We start from the raw sequence: 16,219 nt of genomic DNA, 5'->3' as shown, positions 1-16,219 counted from the left end.
AGTCTTTCTTTCTCACAATCACTATTGGTGAAGAGTAAGAAGATGTTGATTTCTGTATCCACCCTTTGCTGAGTAGATCTTGGATATGCTTTTTCACCTCTTGGTACAAGTGACGAGGGATGGCATTGTACGTTTTTGTAACTTGAACATTGTCTTTTAGATGTATTTTCATTTGCAGGTCTGAAATGCATCCTGTGTCCCATTCATCTTTTGCAAAAACATCACTTTCCTCTCGTAACATCTTTCTCACTTTTTCCTGTTGGTCTTTTGTCAGGTGTGAAAGATCAACTGGTGGATCCCAATGTTCACTTTCATGTTTAACCTCCATTTCCTGTGTAACAGTTGTCTCATTCGTTGTCTCATTGTCCTTTTGTAGTGTATTTGTGATTTCACCTAGATCTTGTACTGTGTCCACAGAAAACAACGACCCTAGTACAGTTCTGTTTTGGAGTCTGATATCATTGTCTGTGTTGTTCTCAACTACAACTGTAATGATTGCTCGTTCTTCACTTGGCAAATGTAGTAGTTGCTGTCTTACTTGTAATCCATTTGGCCATGGTGTGTTTTCATTTGGTTCGAGTATTGCATACTGTCCTTGTAACACATTTTTATTGACCTTTCCACAGATTACTTTGGACATTTTCTGCTTTGGAATGATAACATCATTTCTACCTAGTCTCACTGTCTGACTTTCTGCTGTATTTCTGTCTTTGCTGAGTACAGAGAGAACTGCTTTGGCCTTTTTGTGTCCTACATCTAGTGCTGATTCAAGGCTATGTAAGAACTTATTAGAATGAGCTTTGCCTGTTGACACACTGGTCTTTGCTATCTCCTCTATAACATTGAACCCAACTATTGGCTTAGTGAGTGGCTGAGTGCTAACCAGGAAAGGCACTAATAGTTCACTGTCCTGATTTTCTGGAAGCCTAAACTGCACTCCTATCCAACCTTCATAAGGTATCTGAGTTCCATTAGCAGCAGATAAATCTAAAATACCTTCATCAAGAAGCTCTTTAACAGGGCGAATCTCAGCATTAGGTAAATTAGAATTTTTCCAGTCTAAATCAACAATCGACACTTGAGAACCTGTGTCCCAAAGAGCAGTGGCTGGGACACCACCAATGTAACACTGAACAAGACTTTTGCTTCCTACAAGCTTTGCTGTCTTTTCTTGTTTCTTAGAAAGAGGCACATCATTTTGAATGTGTGTAATGTCTTTAAGATTTACCTTGTTTACCTCTATTTTGCAAACATTAGCTGTGTCTTTCTTTTTTCTACAGCCTATTGCCCAATGATCACTACTACCACACTTGTAGCAGTGTGTGCATTTACCTTCTGGGTTTGACTGTTCACATTTGCGACACTTTCGGGGGGTTTTCTTGTCATTGTTTGTGTAGTTTTGCTTTGGTTTCACACTTTTGTCATAAGTCTTTGCTTTTGTTTGAGTCAAACTTGCGACTTGGGTTGTCAAGTTCTGTATTGCCTCACAAATAACCTTGTTATTCTCCTCAAGTTTCTCCACAATAGGATTTGCTTTGGGTGTTTGGTTTTTATTTTTCTTTGAAGCAACATTTTCACTTTTGTCATCATCATCTTGCACTGAAGCTACTTTGACGGTCTTTTGCTTGGTGAAGGATGAAAGCTTGTTCCTTCTTTCCAGTTCAACGCTGTAGGCGGTGCTCATCTTCTCCAGTAGCACCTCGTCCTCGACAGAAGCATCCTGTAAATAAGGCTTGACATCCACTCTTACAGCATCATCTTGTAAACCAGTCAGAATAGTTTGCAGAAACTGTGTTTGCACAAGCTCAGGATTGTATTTCAGTCCTACTTTGGCTCTTTCTGATGCAAACAACACTTTTTGTCTGAGATCCATGGCACGTATAAGAAACTGAACAGGTGTTTCTTTAGGCTCTTGTACTGCTCGAGTTAAGGCATGATAGAGTTCTGTTGAATCTTTCTCTATAAAATGTGTCCTAAGCACTTGCCTTAAAGAGTTTAAAGTTAGCTCTGTTCTGCTTTCTAAATAACTCTTTAGTTTGACATCAGGTGCAATGGCTTGGATCACTGCCTCAACTATTTCTCCTTCGTCATAACCTTTTTTTAGTCCACGTTCAATTTGTCTTTCAAGGCATGTGAAGTTTAACTTGTCCTTTTGTCCAACTTCTCCTATTTGTCCAATAATTCGAAAATCTTTTCTGTATACTGGATGCATACTTGGCTGTTCTCTCAGTTGTAATGACTCTCTTTGTGACGTTATGCTGTTATTTGACCTTTGTGGTGATAAACCTGCAGTACCGCTTTGATCCGGTAGAGGGTTGATCCTGTTGTTCCACTTGCTCCGGCGTGACAGCAACACTCACGTTTTCAACAGTGGCTGGTGTTTGCAGAATATTAATAAAGTCATTTGTAGCCAAAAGAATGGATAAACCACTGTCCTCCAATGTTGTAACATCACTACTTTCCAGATAAATGAGTATATGCCTTCTCATTAATCGACATGATAGCTTTGTCTCATCACTCAGCTCTAGCTTAAGCTCTTCACTTAGCTTATTCAACTCAGCCAGTGGTAAAGTTAAAAGCTTCTTTTCAATGTCGTCGAAAAGCGTTTCCCACTCACTGTCCATGTTGTTTAGTCTTTAGGTTGTTCACAGATAAGACAGGGTTAGTCCGTTGCTTTTATTTTGCATCCAAGTCCTCGTTGATACACACCAGGCTGGCTGTAGTTGGTCATCATGGCGGACTGGAAAAGCCGTCTTCTCACTCTGCTTCGCGGGTGAAGAAAAAAACAGTCTTCTCCGGCAAAACTTGGCAGAAAAACTTACTTGGACCGGGCGGAAACACCAAAATTTATGTTGCACCCATGAAATGAACGGCCAGACTCAGGTTCATCTTCGTTTTGGGCAACTTTTATTAACAACCCTCGGTTCAGTAACTTCAAGCATTTCTTTTGTTTTTCTGCTACTACAACACACTGTCGGGACTTGCCTTCCCACAAGTCATTGCGTGTCTCTTTCTTAAAGGTACAGGACTATGTAATAACACTGCAGGTACACATTCACAATCAATGTTATTGTACATGTCAGCATTAAATGTTTTTTTAACCTTTGCAAACACTTATGAATTATGTTTTTAACTTGTCTTGAATCATGAATTATATCTTAATACCATGTGTTTTTAACTTTTTAGCAGGTGTATTTAAATTTTAATTAGAGGATAATTCCAAGGCGCAACACCTTGATAAAGAGGTATGTATAGCGTGAATTTGTCAATGTGAACTGTAGTATTGCATGAGCTCACTTTTGTCTAACTTTATGTAGGACACAAATCAGAATAGGAGGACAGCTGCCCTTCTTGGTGGTCGGAGGATAACAAACGAGGAAGACCAACATCAGGATGTAAGAAAATTAACATGTTTATATTAATCATTGACTAGATTTACTGATATTCATTTTAAACAAAAGTAAACATTCTTTTTTCCCCACAACATTGCAGAACCTTTTTCATTACCACTTTCAGTTTTTATTAGGTCACCTGAGGCAAAGTGAAGGACCTAAATTAATTACAAATTTTAAAGATCCCAGGCTGCCCAGAACACTATCCAGATATGGTAGAATCCAATACACTTTGTGGATGGAAGGGTCCAGGCCCCAGGGTTTCACATTTGGCAAAGTTTATTTCCCTTATCTATAGTAATCGTAACCTTGATGCCCTAGAAATTAAGATCTTGATAAGTTTGTGAAGTTTGCATTCAATCCTCAAGTAATGAAGCCGCTAAAGTGGTGACAAAACCCACACCCACTCCACACACACATCTCTGAATTAAAAACATTGGCTTAATCTATGATGGAGCTGAAAAAATCTGACCCACCGGCATTAGGTGTTTGCTTCTTACATGACTGTAGCAGCATAAATCCTAAAATCACGCACTTTGTTGAATATAAATTGATTTAGTTATGTGGTATACCATTCAAAAAGTGGATTCGTATTTTTTTTTCCATAAACAACAAAACTGACTACATCAAAAATTCAGGTGACCGTCAAGTGCCACGGGCCTCTTGTTTTTGTTTTGTTTAAGCTTTGCTCTCCATGCTTGTTGCCGGCTCCTCAGTACCTTCAAGGTAGGTAGTCCAGTGCTGCAACTCAATGACAGGAACTAAAATGGGGTCGTGTGGGGATCTTTCTTGCACTCATCTCATCTATCGTCGTCTCAGAGCCCAGCCAGCCTCCAGTTGCGGGCCAATATTAATCTTTTACTGTAATATTTTCTCTAATATTCATCTTTTACTGCAAAATTTTAGCTCTAACATTCACATTTTACTGCAGTATTTTTGCTCTAATATTCATCTTTTACTGCAGTATTTTAGCTTTAATATTCGCATTTTTCTGTAGTATTTTCATCTTTTTTGCAGTATTTTAGCTCTAATACTCACATGTTACTGCAGTGTTTTAGCTCTAATATTCATCATTTACTGCAGTGTTTTAGCTCTAATATTCATCCAGAGTCTCCATCTCTCTCTCTGTGTCTGTCTCTCTGTCTGTTTCTCTCTTTCTCTGTCTGTTGTGTCTGTCTCTGTCTTTCTCTGTCTCTCTCTGTGTATCTCTCTGTCTGTCCCTCTCTCTGTCAGTCTGTCTGTCTCTGTCTGTCTGTCTGTGTCTCTCTGTCTGTCTCTCTCCCTCTCTGTCTGTGTCTCTCTTTCTCTCTGTCTTTCTCTCTCTCCCTCTCTGTCTCTCTCTGTCGGTGTTTGTATGTGTCTCTGTCTGTCTGTCAGTCTGTCTCTCATTGTCTCTCTCTCTCGGTGTCTCTCTCTCTCTGTCTGTGTCTTTGTTTGTCTCTCTTGGTCTGTGTCTCTCTCTCTCAGTCTGTGTGTGTCTCACTGTGTTTGTGTCTCTCTGTTTATCTGCCTTTCTGTGTCTGTTGGTCTGTGTCTCTCTCTCTGTCTGTCCTCTAGCTGCAGGCTCCTGTTGCCCCGGTCTCTGAGCACTGCCGGCCGGCTGGTTGGCTGGCTGGCTCCCTCCTGTTGCCCCGGTCTGAGAACCCAGCGCTGTGTTGTTGCCCCGATATGAGAGCACAATGCTGTCTTGTTGCCCCGGTCTGAGAGCACAGCGCTGTCCTGTTGCCCCGGTCTGAGAACAGAGTGCTGTCTTGTTGCCCTGGTCTGAGAGCACAGCGCTGTCCTGTTGCCCCGGTCTGAGAACAGAGTGCTGTCTTGTTGCCCCGGTCTGAGAGCCCAGCGCTCTCCTGTTGCCCTGGTCTGAGAGCCCAGCGCTCTCCTATTGCCCCGGTCTGAGAGCACAGCGCTGTGTTGTTGCCCCGGTCTGAGAGCACAGCGCTGTCTTGTTGCCCCGGTCTGAGAGCACAGCGCTGTCTTGTTGCCCCGGTCTGAGAGCACAGCGCTGTCTTGTTGCCCCGGTCTGAGAGCCCAGCGCTCTCCTGTTGCCCCGGTCTGAGAGCACAGCGCTGTCTTGTTGCCCCAGTCTGAGAGCCCAGCGCTCTCCTGTTGCCCCGGTCTGAGAGCACAGCGCTCTCCTGTTGCCCCGGTCTGAGAGCACAGCGCTCTCCTGTTGCCCCGGTCTGAGAGCCCAGCGCTGTCTTGTTGCCCCGGTCTGAGAGCCCAGCCCTCTCCTGTTGCCCTGGTCTGAGAACACAGTGCTGTCTTGTTGCCCCGGTCTGAGAGCACAGCGCTGTCTTGATGCCCTGGTCTGAGAGCACAGCGCTGTCTTGTTGCCCTGGTCTGAGAGCACAGTGCTCTGCTGTTGCCCCGGTTTGAGAGCACAATGCTGCCTTGTTGGCCCGGTATGAGAGTACAGTGCTGTCTTGTTGCCCCGGTCTGAGAGCCCAGCCCTCTCCTGTTGCTGGGCTGTTGTCGCCTCCGCTGTCTTGGGTTCTCTGAACTCTGTCTGTCTTTCTCTCTGACCTTTGTCTGTCTGTCTGTCTGTCTCTGCTCTCTGTCCGTTTGTCTCTCTGAGCTCTTGTCGCTTCCGCTGTCTTGGGTTCTCCGGGCTGTGGTCGCTTCCGCTGTCTTGGGTTCTCCGGGCTGTGGTCGCCTCCCCTGTCTTGGGTTCTCTAAACTCTGTCTTTCTCTCTGCCCTTTGTCTGTCTGTCTGCTTGACCTCTGGTGGCCTCCGCTGTTTTCGGATCTCTGAACTCTTTCGATCTGTCTCTCTCTCTGAGCTCTTTCTGTCTGTCTATCTGTCTCTGCTCTCTGTCTGTTTTTCTCTCTGAGCTCTGGTCGCTTCCGCTGTCTTGGGTTTTCTGAGCTCTGGTCGCCTCCGCTGTCTTGGGTTCTCCGGACTGTGGTCGCCTCCGCTGTCTTGGGTTCTCCGGGCTGTGGTCGCCTTCGCTGTGTTGGATTCTCTGGGCTGTGGTCGCCTCCGCTGTCTTGGGTTCTCCGTGCTGTGGTTGCCTCCGCTGTCTTGGGTTCTCCGGGCTGTGGTCGCCTCCGCTGTCTTGGGTTCTCCGTGCTCTGGTCGCTTCCGCTGTCTTGGGTTCTCCGGGGTGTGGTCGCTTCCGCTGTCTTGGGTTCTCCGGGCTGTGGTCGCCTCCGCTGTCTTGGGTTCTCCGGGCAGCGGTCACCTCCGCTGTCTTGGGTTCTCCATGCTGTGGTCGCCTCCGCTGTCTTCGGTTCTCCGGGCTGTGGTCGCTTCCGCTGTCTTGGGTTCTCCGGGCAGCGGTCGCCTCCGCTGTCTTGGTTCTCCGGGCTGTGGTTGCCTCCGCTGTCTTGGGTTCTCCGGGCTGTGGTCGCTTCCGCTGTCTTGGGTTCTCCGGGCTGTGGTCGCTTCCGCTGTTTTGGGTTCTCCGGGCAGCGGTCGCCTCCGCTGTCTTGGGTTCTCCGGGCTGTGGTCGCTTCCGCTGTCTTGGGTTCTCCGGGCAGCGGTCGCCTCCGTTGTCTTGGGTTCTCCGGGCTGTGGTCGCTTCCGCTGTCTTGGGTTCTCCGGGCTGTGGTCGCCTCCGCTGTCTTGGGTTCTCCGTGCTGTGGTCGCTTCCGCTGTCTTGGGTTCTCCGGGCAGCGGTCGCCTCCGCTGTCTTGGGTTCTCCGTGCTGTGGTCGCTTCCGCTGTCTTGGGTTCTCCGGGCAGCGGTCGCCTCCGCTGTCTTGGGTTCTCCGGACTGCGGTCGCTTCCGCTGTCTTGGGTTCTCCGGGCAGCGGTCGCCTCCGTTGTCTTGGGTTCTCCGGGCTGTGGTCGCTTCCGCTGTCTTGGGTTCTCTAAACTCTTTCTGTCTCTCTGACCTTTGTCTGTCTGTCCCGTTGATCTCTGGTGGCCTCCGCTGTTTTTGATTCTCTGAACTCTTTCTATCTTTCTCTCTCTCTGAGCTTTGTCTGTCTTTCTGTCTCTTTGATCTCTGTCTTGTTATGTCTTTGAGCTTTTTCTGTCTGTCTCTCTCTGCTGTCTGTCTGTTTTTCCCTCTGAGCTCTGGTCGCCTCCGCTGTCTTGGGTTCTCCGGGCTGTGGTGGCTTCCGCTGTCTTGGGTTCTCCGGGCTGTGGTCGCCTCCGCTGTCTTGGGTTCTCTAAACTCTGTCTTTCTCTCTAGCCTTTGTCTGTCTTTCCCCTTGACCTCTGGTGGCCTCCGCTGTTTTCAGATCTCTGAACTCTTTCTATCTGTCTCTCTCTCTGAGCTTTTTCTTTCTGTCTTTCTCTTTGATCTCTGTTTGTTTATGTCTTTGAGCTTTGTCTGTCTGTCTGTCTCTCCTCTCTGTCTGTTTGTCTTTCTGAGCTCTGGTCGCTTCCGCTGTCTTGGGTTCTCCGGGCTCTGGTCGCTTCCCCTGTCTTGGGTTCTTCAGACTGTGGTCGCCTCTGCTGTCTTGGGTTCTCCGGGCTGTGGTCGCCTCCGCTTTCTTGGGTTCTCCGGGCTGTGGTCGCCTCCGCTGTCTTGGGTTCTCCGGGCTGTGGTCGCCTCCGCTGTCTTGGGTTCTCCGGGATGTGGTCGCCTCCGCTGTCTTGGATTCTCCGTGCTGTGGTCGCTTCCGCTGTCTTGGGTTCTCCGGGCTGTGGTCGCCTCCGCTGTCTTTTGTTCTCCGGGCTGTGGTCGCTTCCGCTGTCTTGGGTTCTTCGGGCTGTGGTCGCCTCCCCTGTGTTGGGTTCTCCGCGCTGTGGTGGCCTACGCTGTCTTGGGTTCTCCGGGCTGTGGTCGCCTCCGCTGTCTTGGGTTCTCCGGGCTGTGGTCGCCTCCGCTGTCTTGGGTTCTCCGGGCTGTGGTCGTTTCCGCTGTCTTGGGTTCTCCGGGCTGTGGTCGCCTCCGCTGTCTTGGGTTCTCTAAACTCTGTCTTCCTCATTGACCTTTGTCTGTCTGTCCGCTTGACCTCTGGTGGCCTCCGCTGTTTTTGATTCTCTGAACTCTTTCTATCTTTCTCTGAGCTTTGTCTTTCTTTCTGTCTCTTTGACCTCTGTTTGTTTATGTCTTTGAGCTTTTCCTGTCTGTCTGTCTCTGCTCTCTGTCTGTTTGTCTCTCTGAGCTCTGGTTGCCTCCGCTGTCTTGGGTTCTCCGGGCTCTGGTCACTTCCCCTGTCTTGGGTTCCACGGGCAGCGATCGCCTCCGCTGTCTTGGGATCTCCGGGCTGTGGTCGCCACCGCTTTCTTGGGTTCTCTAAACTCTGTCTTTCTCTCTGACCTTTGTCTGTCTGTCCACTCTACCTCTGGTGGCCTCCGCTGTTTTCGGTTCTCTGACTTCCTTCTATGTGTCTCTCTCTCTGAGCTTTGTCTGTCTGTCTGTCTCTTTGATATCTGTCTGTCTATCTCTTTGAGCTTTGTCTATCTGTCTTTCTCTGCTCTCTGTCTGTTTTTCTCTCTGAGCTCTGGTCTTCTCTCTGAGCTCTGTTCGCCTCCGCTGTCTTGGGTTGTCCGGGCTCTGGTCGCTTCCGCCTTCTTGGGTTCTCCGGGCTGTGGTCGCCTCCCCTGTCTAGGGTTCTCCGTGCTGTGGTCGCCTCTGCTGCTTTGGGTTCTCCGGGCTGTGGTCGCTTCCGCTTTCTTGGGTTCTCCGGGCTGTGGTCGCCTCCGCTGTCTTGGGTTGTCCGGGCTCTGGTCGCTTCCGCCTTCTTGGGTTCTCCGGGCTGTGGTCGCCTCCCCTGTCTAGGGTTCTCCGGGCTGTGGTCGCTTCCGCCGCCTTGGGTTCTCTGGGCTGTGGTCGCTTCCGCTGTCTTGGGTTCTCCGGGCTGTGGTCGCTTCCGCTGTCTTGGATTCTACGGGCAGCGGTCGCCTCCACTGTCTTGGGTTCTCCGTGCTGTGGTCGCTTCCGCTGTCTTGGATTCTCCTGGCTTTGGTCGCCTCCGCTGTCTTGGGTTCTCCAGACTCGGGTCGCCTCCGCTGTCTTGGGTTCTCCGGCCTTTGGTCGCCTCCGCTGTCTTGGGTTCTCCGGGCTGTGGTCGCCTCCGCTGTCTTGGGTTCTCCGGGCTGTGGTCGCCTCCGCTGTCTTGGGTTCTCCGGGCTGTGGTCGCCTCCGCTGTCTTGGGTTCTCCGTGCTGTGGTCGCTTCCGCTGTCTTGGGTTCTCCGGGCTGTGGTCCCCTCCGCTGTCTTCGGTTCTCCGGGCTGTGGTCGCTTCCGCCGCCTTGGGTTCTCCGGGCTGTGGTCGCCTCCGCTGTCTTGGGTTCTCCGGGCTGTGGTCACTTCCGTTGTCTTGGGTTCTCCGGGCTGTGGTCGCCTCCGCTGTCTTGGGTTCTCTAAACTCTATCTTTCTCTCTGACCTTTGTCTGTCTTTCCCCTTGACCTCTGGTGGCCTCCGCTGTTTTCGGATCTCTGAACTCTTTCTGTCTCCCTCTCTGAGTTTTTTCTGTCTGTCTCTTTGACCTCTGTTTGTTTATGTCTTTGAGCTTTTCCTGTCTGTCTGTCTCTGCTCTCTGTCTGTTTTTCTCTCTGAGCTCTGGTCGCCTCCGCTGTCTTGGGTTCTCCGGGCTGTGGTCGCCTCCGCTTTCTTGGTTTTTCCGGGCTGTGGTCGCCTCCGCTGTCTTGGGTTCTCCGGGCTGTGGTCGCCTCCGCTGTCTTGGGTTCTCTAAACTTTGTCTTTCATTCTGACCTTTGTCTGTCTGTCCCCTTGACCTCTGGTGGCCTCCGCTGTTTTCGGATCTTTGATCTCTTTCTATCTTTCTCTCTCTCTGAGCTTTTTCTGTCTGTCTGTCTCTTTGACCTCTGTTTGTTTATGTCTTTGAGCTTTTCCTGTCTGTCTGTCTCTGCTCTCTGTCTGTTTGTCTCTCTGAGCTCTGGTATCTTCCGCTGTCTTGGGTTCTCCGGGCTCTGGTCGCTTCCCCTGTCTTGGGTTCTTCGGACTGTGGTTTCCTCTCCTGTCTTGGGTTCTCCGGGCTGTGGTCGCCTCCGCTGTCTTGGGTTCTCAGGGCTGTGGTCGCCTCCGCTGTCTTGGGTTCTCCGGGCTGTGGTCGCTTCCCCTGTCTTGGGTTCTCCGGGCTGTGGTCGCCTCCGCTGTCTTGGGTTCTCTGTGTTGTGGTCGCCTCCGCTGTCTTTGGTTCTCCGGGCTGTGGTCGCCTCCGCCGTCTTGGGTTCTCCGGGCTGTGGTTGCGTCCGCTGTCTTGGGTTCTCCGTGCTGTGGTCGCTTCCGCTGTCTTGGGTTCTCCGGGCTGTGGTAGCCTCCGCTGTCTTGGTTTTTCCGGGCTGTGGTCGCCTCCGCTGTCTTGGGTTCTCCGGGCTGTGGTCGCCTCCGCTGTCTTGGGTTCTCTAAACTCTGTCTTTCTCTCTGACCTTTGTCTGTCTGTCCCCTTGACCTCTGGTGGCCTCCGCTGTTTTCGGATCTTTGATCTCTTTCTATCTTTCTCTCTCTCTGAGCTTTTTCTGTCTTTCTATCTGTTTGACCTCTGTTTGTTTATGTCTTTGAGCTTTTCCTGTCTGTCTGTCTCTGCTCTCTGTCTGTTTGTCTCTCTGAGCTCTGGTTGCTTCCGCTGTCTTGGCTTCTCCGGGCTCTGGTCGCTTCCCCTGTCTTGAGTTCTTCGGACTGTGGTTTCTTCTGCTGTCTTGGGTTCTCCGGGCTGTGGTCGCCTCCGCTGTCTTGGGTTCTCAGGGCTGTGGTCGCCTCCGCTGTCTTGGGTTCTCCGGGCTCTGGTCGCTTCCCCTGTCTTGGGTTCTTCGGACTGTGGTTTCCTCCGCTGTCTTGGGTTCTCCGGGCTGTGGTCGCCTCCGCTGTCTTGGGTTCTCCGGGCTGTGGTCGCTTCCGCTGTCTTGGGTTCTCCGGGCTGTGGTCGCTTCCGCTGTCTTGGGTTCTCCGTGCTGTGGTCGCTTCCGCTGTCTTGGGTTCTCCGGGCAGCGGTCGCCTCCGCTGTCTTGGGTTCTCCGGGCTGTGGTCGCTTCCCCTGTCTTGGGTTCTCCGGGCTGTGGTCGCCTCCGCTGTCTTGGGTTCTCTGTGTTGTGGTCGCCTCCGCTGTCTTTGGTTCTCCGGGCTGTGGTCGCCTCCGCCGTCTTGGGTTCTCCGGGCTGTGGTTGCGTCCGCTGTCTTGGGTTCTCCGTGCTGTGGTCGCTTCCGCTGTCTTGGGTTCTCCGGGCTGTGGTAGCCTCCGCTGTCTTGGTTTTTCCGGGCTGTGGTCGCCTCCGCTGTCTTGGGTTCTCCGGGCTGTGGTCGCCTCCGCTGTCTTGGGTTCTCTAAACTCTGTCTTTCTCTCTGACCTTTGTCTGTCTGTCCCCTTGACCTCTGGTGGCCTCCGCTGTTTTCGGATCTTTGATCTCTTTCTATCTTTCTCTCTCTCTGAGCTTTTTCTGTCTTTCTATCTGTTTGACCTCTGTTTGTTTATGTCTTTGAGCTTTTCCTGTCTGTCTGTCTCTGCTCTCTGTCTGTTTGTCTCTCTGAGCTCTGGTTGCTTCCGCTGTCTTGGCTTCTCCGGGCTCTGGTCGCTTCCCCTGTCTTGAGTTCTTCGGACTGTGGTTTCTTCTGCTGTCTTGGGTTCTCCGGGCTGTGGTCGCCTCCGCTGTCTTGGGTTCTCAGGGCTGTGGTCGCCTCCGCTGTCTTGGGTTCTCCGGGCTCTGGTCGCTTCCCCTGTCTTGGGTTCTTCGGACTGTGGTTTCCTCCGCTGTCTTGGGTTCTCCGGGCTGTGGTCGCCTCCGCTGTCTTGGGTTCTCCGGGCTGTGGTCGCTTCCGCTGTCTTGGGTTCTCCGGGCTGTGGTCGCTTCCGCTGTCTTGGGTTCTCCGTGCTGTGGTCGCTTCCGCTGTCTTGGGTTCTCCGGGCAGCGGTCGCCTCCGCTGTCTTGGGTTCTCCGGGCAGCGGTTGCTTTCGTTGTCTTGGATTCTCCGGGCTGTGGTCGCCTCCGCTGTCTTGGGTTCTCCGGGCTGTGGTCGCCTCCGCTGTCTTGGGTTCTCGGTGCTGTGGTCGCTTCCGCTGTCTTGGGTTCTCAGGGCTGTGGTCGCCTCCGCTGTCTTGGGTTCTCAGGGCTGTGGTCGCCTCCGCTGTCTTCGGTTCTCCGGGTTGTGGTCGCTTCCGCTGTCTTGGGTTCTCCGGGCTGTGGTCGCCTCCGCTGTCTTGGGTTCTCCGGGCTGTGGTCGCCACCGCTGTCTTGGGTTCTCTAAGCTCTGTCTTTCTCTCTGACCTTTGTCTGTCTGTCCCCTCTACCTCGTGTGGCCTCCGCTGTTTTCGGTTCTCTTAACTCTTTCTATGTGTTTCTCTCTCTGAGCTTACTCTGTCTGTCTGTCTCTTTGATCTCTGTCTGTCTATCTCTTTGAGCTTTGTCTATCTGTTTGTCTCTGCTCTCTGTCTGTTTGTCTCTCTGAGCTCTGGTCGCTTCCGCTGTCTTGGGTTCTCTGAGCTCTGGTCGCCTCCGCTGTCTTGGGTTCTCCGGGCTGTGGTCGCTTCCGCGGTCTTGGGTTCTCCGGGCTGCGGTCGCCTCCCCTGTCTTGGGTTCTCCGGGCTGTGGTCGCCTCCGCTGTCTTGGGTTCTCCGTGCTGTGGTCGCCTCCGCTGTCTTGTGTTCTCCAAACTCTGTCTTTCTCTCTGACCTTTGTGTGTCTGTCCCCTTGACCTCTGGTCGCCTCCGCTGTCTTGGGTTCTCAGTGCTGTGTTCGCCTCCGCTGTCTTGGGTTCTCCTGGCTGTGGTCGCCTCCGCTGTCTTGGGTTCTCCGTGCTCTTGTCGCTTTTGCTGTCTTGGGTACTCCGGGCTGTGGTCGCCTCCGCTGTCTTGGGTTCTCCGGGCTGTGGTCGCCTCCGCTGTCTTGGGTTCTCCGGGCCGTGGTCGCTTCCGCTGTCTTGGGTTCTCCCGGCCGTGGTCGCCTCCGCTGTCTTGGGTTCTCCGGGCCGTGGTCGCTTCCGCTGTCTTGGGTTCTCCGGGCTGTGGTCGCTTCCGCTGTCTTGGGTTCTCCGGGCAGCGGTCGCCTCCGCTGTCTTCGGTTCTCGGGGCAGCGGTCGCCTCCGCTGTCTTGGGTTCTCTGAGCTCTGGTCGCTTCCGCTTTCTTGGGTTCTCCGGGCTCTGGTCGCTTCCCCTGTCTTGGGTTCTCCGGACTGTAGTCGCCTCCGCTGTCTTGGGATCTCCGGGCTGTGTTCGCTTCCGCTGTCTTGGGTTCTCCGGTCTGTGGTCGCTTCCGCTGTCTTGGGTTCTCCGGGCAGCGGTCGCCTCCTCTGTCTTGGGTTCTCCGTGCTGTGGTCGCCTCCGCTGTCTTGGGTTCTCCTGGCTGTGGTCGCTTCCGCTGTCTTGGGTTCTCCGGGCTGTGGTCGCCTCCGCTGTCTTGGGTTCTTCGGGCTGTGGTCGCTTCCGCTATTTTGGGTTCTCCGGGCTTTGGTCGCCTCCGCTGTCTTGGGTTCTCCGGGCTGTCGTCGCCTCCGCTGTCTTGGGTTCTCTAAACTCTGTCTCTCTCTCTGAGCTTTTTCTGTCTGTCTGTCTCTTTGACCTCTGTCTGTTTATGTCTTTGAACTGTCTCTGCTCTGCTCTGTAACTAGCTAACAGCTGACTCTGTTTATGTGTCCAGCTGTCCAATTCAGTGCATCGTTACATCAGTAACTTCCAGATTGTAGACAACCTGAGTGACAGAGGCTCCCTGATCATTCACCTGTTCAACATCACTGTATTTATAATTATTATTCTATATCCTATCATTTTATGTTATTCATATGCTTTTCTTTTTTTCAAGAAGCAGGTTTCTCAGTTCTCAGTAAATAAGTCTTTATGACCACAGTCAACAATCTGAGGCAGTTTTAGGCTATTACACAAAACCAGCTTATTGGTACCAAAGCCACGGTTCAGAACTCAGACTTGCTAAATCAGTGTTGGTGTAGTGCAGTCTAGGGCTGCAGCCAGAGTACTGACGATAGTTGGCAAGAGAGATCATATTTCTCCTATGCTGGTTTCTCTTCATTGGCTTCCTGTGAAATGTAGAATAGAATTCAAAATCCTTCTTCTGACATATAAAGCTCTTAACAACCAATCTCCATCATATCTTAAAGACCTGATAGTACCATATTATCCTAGCAGAACTCTTCGCTCTCAGACTGCAGGCTTACTTGGAGAAGTGACCTGTAACTTCTCTCTAAAAGTAGAATGGGAGGCAGAGCCTTCAGTTATCAGCTCCTCTCCTGTGAAACCAGCTCCCAGTTTGGGTTCCGGAGGCGGACACCCTCTCTAATTTTAAGACCAGGCTTAAAACCTTCCTTTTTGACAAATCTTATAGTTAGGACTGACTGGGGGACCCTGAGGGGGTCAGCTGGAGTCTTCCTCTTGGACGTCCCTTAGTTCTGCCCCTAGTTCTGCTGCTACAGGCCTAGGCTGCTGGAGGACCTCTCTGGATGCACTGAGCCCTTCTCTATCTACCATTATATTTAATATATATATATACCATTATTGCATTACACTCACTCTGTTTCTCCGTGTCCTTTCTCCGAGTGTCCCTGATCCCAGAGCTGGATGCTTCAGATCTGTGGTGGTTCTCCCACCAACTGGCCTAATCTCCATCTGTGGGATGCTGCTGCTGCTGACCTTCCTCCAGCCCACTGCTTCCAGCTTCCCATTTCCATCAATCTACTCTGCATCACCCTCACTATACTTGATTTGCTCGTCTACATATTTTTGAATTTACCACCAGCTATATATGTAGTATATTTAATGCCAGAGCCATACACCATAGCAGTAAACTATAATCAGTTTCCAGCCCAGAGGGATATATGCGCAGATTTTTTTAAATACCATGTAGAAGACTACATACAGGAAGATGAGGCATCAGTTCTTGCACATAGATATACAATAGTCCTTTATTACTCCCCAGGTCAGGGGAAATTTCCAGTGTTAGAGCAGCAAAAATCTTTCAGAGCAGCACTAACTACAGTTTACTACAGTAAAGATAATAATTATAATAACAATAATATATACAAGAATGAAAAATGAATAAATACAGTATTACTACACTATAAGTGACATCAGCATAAAGTGGCTTGTGGAATACATGTAATTGTAAAAGTGCAGAAAATGCCAGCAGTGCAAGGAGTTGTGGAGATTTTCTCAAAACAGGTGAGTCCTGTGAATATGACCAAAATATGAGATAAAGCTACCAGAAACATGTACAAAATGACCAAAATATGATTGGTTGATAATGTATCAGTGTTATTGATTATTGATCGGTTGCAGGGACAGAGATTTGTGAGTCTCTGCTGTCATCTAATCTCTCTCATGTAAGATCATGTCACAGGAGGGGGCGATACTGACCTCTTGTGGACACAGGCGGTAACGACACGACATTATTACTAACTGTATAGCTGGCGACATTACAGGTGAGCAGCACTTCCTGTTCATCTTCAACGTAAAAGCATCTTTATTGTACATTTTATGTCAAACATATTACTAAGCGATTTTGGTCGATTCAGAAGGATCTCTGGTGTAAACCAAGTCGTATTTAACGACAGCTAGCTTCTTCACTTGCTCCGATTACTTTTGTTGTAGTCTGAGTCACGTCCAAACAGGAAATGAATCCACAATGTAGCTAAAGACAATCTATAGCTGCATCTCCGTGATGGCAGCGTTAGCGAGCTAGCAGCTAATCAGAAGCTAGTGACAAGCTAACTCCAGCGCTACCAGCAGCGTCTCTTTAAAAGGTGCTGATCACGATATCAGGCTGAAACATTAGACCTGGGACAGGAAACGGAGCTAGAGCGCTGTGTCTTGGCAGAGGAATTGATTTTAGAACTACGCTGTGTTAAGGTATTAGTCCGTGTCATAACAAACCCTCGTTAGCACTTTCGCTAACTCGGCTAACACTTCCGGTCACGAATGCATTTGTACATTAGCTATAACGTTTTCATTTTTGAACGTATAGTGAC

The sequence above is a fragment of the Amphiprion ocellaris genome, chromosome 22, assembly GCF_022539595.1.
Source record: "Amphiprion ocellaris isolate individual 3 ecotype Okinawa chromosome 22, ASM2253959v1, whole genome shotgun sequence".
In the NCBI taxonomy this organism is placed as follows: Eukaryota; Metazoa; Chordata; class Actinopteri; family Pomacentridae; genus Amphiprion; species Amphiprion ocellaris.
The sequence above is the reverse complement of the archived record's forward strand: the minus strand, read 5'-3'. Positions refer to the sequence as shown.